The 4,963-nt window shown below is 39.9% G+C and overlaps 1 long non-coding RNA gene across 1 annotated transcript; it reads left to right on the plus strand.

Moving 5' to 3' along the window:
- On the plus strand, positions 1 to 4,656 carry LOC127481668 (uncharacterized). The gene is made up of 3 exons (XR_007908285.1): positions 1 to 98; positions 3,817 to 3,977; positions 4,598 to 4,656. It is a non-coding gene; the product is annotated as an uncharacterized LOC127481668 (long non-coding RNA).
- Positions 4,657 to 4,963: the final 307 nt, after the last annotated feature.

Here is a 4,963-nt window from a genome sequence, read left to right on the forward strand (position 1 = left end):
GAAGACTGATTCCAGAAAAAGAGTCCAAAGTAAACACTATGATTCAGAGAAGGATAAATGACACAAGAATCCAAAGGAGTCCTTGAAGAAATGGAGTGGTAATATTTCATTAGACCTCCTATTGCCACATTTAAACAGCTCCATTATGTACAAGCGTAACGTGATGAGACCTTGAAAAATAGGAAAGTCCTGCAGGAAAGATGGGGTGCGTTCTCACTTTAAAAGTGGACTGAAAAAGAGCTTCAGAAATCCTAGTCCTGAAGCTTGTAAAGTAAATGATGAGGCAGTTTTGCCCATAAGAATGCTTTAAGGTTGTTGTTCTTTCTGAATGCATATTGATATTAGTTGTTCTGGGTTCTTTCTGGTGTGCAACAAATGTTTACTGAGGCCAGGGCTATAATAATGGGATTACTTTTAGTATTTTAAATCCCGTAGCCAATGACAGTGCGTACAGGATATTATTTTCATTTTTACTGGTAGCTCAGGTATTGTGCAACTTGATAAAAGGGACATGTTTTTTTAATACTACTCTCCTCAAAATTTGTTAGGCTAGATTTCTTCATAAAAGTGAGACTCTTCAAAAGCTAAATCCCATCTTAAAAAATTCATGGTTATCTTGCAGTCCTAATGCTTGTGGTCCAAATTTTTGTCAGGAGCTGAAGGCTGGGTCCTGTGCTCAGGGCCAGGGCTCACAGATTTGGGAATGAGTGCAGGGCTAGGAATTGCCCTTGATGATCCTTGTGGGTCCCTTCCAACTCGGCGTATTCTGTGATTCTGCGGTCCTTGAGGGATGTGGGCCTGACGATGGGGGGCCATTGGGGCATGACTAAGAAGCCAGGGTCCATCCTATCCCCCAGCAAGGAGCAGGGCAGCTGGGAACACCATGCATCAAGTCACCTCCCTAGAGATGGTGATGGGCTGAGAATGGGTCAGAACATGAGCCGGCAGGTGGGGGTCAGGATATGGGCCTGGTGGGGGGAGCCAGGGTCAGACATGACTGCAGGAAAACGTGGTGAGACTGAGAGTAGGAGCCTCATCTGAGGCAACCTCCAAATAAAGGTTATACAGCCCTGGCCAGGGCATTTTCCAGTTCTTCCCTCGCAGCAGCTTTTGCTGTGGGCAACAGCCCTGCCTGCAGTCAGCTAAACCTCTAGGAGAGAGGGAGGGAGACAGAGGAAGGGAAGGAAGGAGGTAGGCCACACAGGGTCCTGAGAAACTGATATTCAGATGCACACAAATGTTATTCTGAATTTCTCTAGTCTGAAAGTCTTGGCAGGGCTGCATCTTTTGTAAAATTTGAGATAATTTGTGGTTCATACCAGGTTTGGTGGTCTTTTAGTGAAGCAAAAAAGCAGTCCTGCCTGCCAGACCAGGTGGTTCAGAGCTGTAGACTGTGTGAAAGGTTTCTTTAAACCATACAGATCAGTTACAATTGCATTCATGCTGTCTTTGTCAGAAACCAGAACATAAAATGCTTAATTCCCCATAGGAATTAGAGCCAGAATGTGTTCCCTAGAGCTATTTCCCCGCCTCCTCCCTCCACTCCCTCTGCTTTTTCAATACCAAGTTTTACCTTCCAGCAGGACAGCAGTCATCCCACTGTATGAATTTCTACTGCTTCTTCACTAGGGAATTAACTGGGATGCTGTATTGAAATGGAACTTCATCTTTGCTGGCATCCCACTGGAAATGACCTTCAGCTTTTTCAGAGAAGTTATGATATTGATTCATGCTGTGCTGGTAGAGGAGGCTTCATCTTTCTCTTTCAAGTTCTGTAATGGAGAAACACCAGTGTTTTGTTTAAAAAATCATAAAATTGTTTCCTCATTTTCATGACACTCATCTCTACTCTTAGTGGTGCACACTCCGAAATGAAACTTCAGCCCAGCAACACTGTTTAAATGGACAGAGGAACCACTCTGTATCCCACACAGTTTCTGAAAGGGTTGAGCATGAACCAAGGACTCCACAGCAACCAGGTGCAGCTGCACATCAGTGGTCTAACTGTGTTTTTAAGAGTGCAAAAAGTCTTTGTAATAGCCTCTTCCCACTGTAAAATATGTCTAATTTTGTAGCTGTATATATTTACATTGTTAGTAAGTACTGAATATATGATTCTATGAACTTGTGGCCTAGGACAGTTCTGTCATGCTTAATTGCTGTGAGATAGTTCCTACCTATCAGTGACACTCATGGTTTCACAAGGTGTCTCAACATTTGATATGGCAAGAGAAGTGCTTAATATGAGCACTGGCAGATAAATCACCGGGCCTCAGGTTATGGACCTGTAACCAAAGAACTCTGCAGGTGGGATTGGGGATGTAGGGAATTGGGTAATATAAAAATCTGTTAGAAAAAAGTGTCATAGAATACCTAGTGTTTGATATTATTTAGACATAAATGGATAATAGTAATCAGGAAACATTTAACATATTTTATTAGATGCCCAAAGACAAAGATGCAGACAATGTATTAATTTTTTTTTGCAAATATAATTAATTTAAATGATTATGTGGAGTATGTACTTCTACTCATTAACCTCCCAAGTTGCTTCATAAGCACACAAACACATCATATTTTGAGGGGATTGCAGAACACTAGCTATTAATTCATGTTAACTGTAGTCTCAATCTTCACAATCTTTGGAAATCTACCCAAGGGGTATAACCCTTGTAAGACCCCAGAACTCTTTTCTCATGACTAGAGAAGGTTAGATAAACCATAGAGGGGTTCTGTTATGTATCTATCTTTTATTTGTTTTATTTATTATTTTTTTTATTCACTCCCCTTAAACCTTTTAGAATGAAATAGTATTGCTTAAGCAGAGGAAAATGAAATACAAGCCAAGGTTAAAGAAAGAAACAGGAATATTTATAGTTCAGACAATTCTGTAATTGTTTTGTCTGGGTCAAAATGATCTACCAAAGCTTTCTTGGCAATGAAAACTTGAATGAAAAATTTTGGTCATATCTGATTAAATTTATGCAATAGAGATAGAAGAACTAAATAATTCTGTCTGATAGACACATTCTTCTCTTTTGTGCATTACTGTTTTGCTTATTGTTTAAAATGTGGTAGTCCTTGGAGGTTCCAGTGACCATAAGGGCTGATTCTGTAAATAGAGGGTAAGAGATAGTCTTCTCTTAAAAGGTCCTGCAGTGGAAAAAAACAGGCTCAGGAAAGGATAGAAGTGCATAAGGCACACGATGATTTGCAAATCTGTTGTTTCAAAATTATTTTTTTTAGTTATTCCAGCTTTTATCCACTGATGTATTGGCTAGAATTTTATTTACTGTATCTCAGACAGTATATCAAATGTAAGCTAGAGCAATGGTGGGTATGAAAGGAAAAAGAAAAGACATGAGGGATGATGGTGAACTGAATGAACTTTCTCTTCAGTCAGACAGGTGAGCTTGCTCAGGAACAGAAGGAAAAAGTTAACAAGGTAGAGAGCATATTTTCCAACCATGTCAATTCCTGAAGATCCCTGAGAAAATATTTAGTGCTAGAACCAATCCTCAGTACAGTTGTAACACAGGTTTTTCTTTCTATTGTGCAACTCCGTGAGACGGGAAGAGTAGAATAATGCCTAATTCTATTGTTAGCCTTCTCTGTACAGCTTCAGTGAGTGAAGGGGAGAGAGACTATTGTTTTAGATCATTTTATTCCCTCCTGACCATATCTGTGGAATTTTCCAAGGTCTAATTGAAAACCCTAGGAAATGAACTCAGATGGATTTTAGTGTTGTAGACGTGTGTGCTTTTGATGGGAATCTCCAGATCACTCTCACTATTCACGTTGTGGTTCTTGCTGCAGAGTCATCCTGGAGTGCATGAGCCTGATGTTTTTTGAATGAAATGAAACCAGCAGATGCACTCCAGAAGCAAGCCCCATGACTTGCTGCTGCCAATGAGATGTCAGACCACAGGACAGCCAAAAACTAGAGCATCCTGTCTACCATCCTTGAAAACAACAGAGTAATGTGTCCCTCCCTGAAGTGGCAAATCTGCCTGCCCTTCTTCCACTTTTTTTGCTGCCTTTAACATTCCAAACAGAGGTGTTTCTCTGAAGGTCCACTGGGACTGAACTCAATTCTTGCTTTGGTTTCATGCTGTGAGCTAACTCCTGGTCACCTGGGGGTTCGAGTCGGGTAGTCTGAAGCGCCCAGATGACAGCCCATTGTTACTCCTGATTGCTACTGGCTAAAATGTTTGTGTGTCTCACACCAAACCAATATAACTGTTTGATACTTAGAGGAAATGAAAGTAAAAATACAGAAAAGTGCAGAGCTGATAAAATAGTGCCCACATCATCTTTCTGGTTTAGCTGTAACATGATGCTGAAAAGTGTCATGGCAGTTTCCAAGTCCATCCATCAGAAAAACCGCAAAAGCTTAAATAAACTTCAATGAATGAATAAGTTATCATTGGAATACAGTTCAAAATTCTAGCTGACATGAAATTTACTAAAAAAAACTAATTATTCTCCCCTGAGAAGTTCCTCTATAGAGTTTAAGCTGTACGGAGACAAGATTTTGCATATTTTTTTCTCCTCTCCTGTCTTGGTTACTGCAATGAATTATCTTTCTCTTTTACAGTAAAACTTATGAATGACCTGGAAAAAATGTAAGCTTACTCAGTTATACAAGGCAGCATCCAAACGATCCAGGTAAGTTTTGAAAAACGTGTGAAAAACAAACAAACAGAAATTGTATTAGTCATATCTCTGCTTCTCTGTGAGTCTATATTTCAAACTATTTCACTACAAATATGCAATTTAGTAAAGGAGTCACGTGATTCTTTTATGTGCATAAGGAGATTTTAAAAAAGGACCTCAAACAACTACAAGCAAAACTGTAGCAACTGCAAAATGGGTTTTAGCCCTAGCCTATTTTTCCAGAAGCATTTGGACTTGACTCTTGGAGCAGGGCTCATCTGGTAAGTATTCAACAAATGCAGGTTTT

This window comes from Manacus candei, unplaced genomic scaffold (assembly GCF_025592945.1).
Source record: "Manacus candei isolate 608988 ecotype Guabito, Panama unplaced genomic scaffold, ASM2559294v1 h1tg000081l, whole genome shotgun sequence".
In the NCBI taxonomy this organism is placed as follows: Eukaryota; Metazoa; Chordata; class Aves; order Passeriformes; family Pipridae; genus Manacus; species Manacus candei.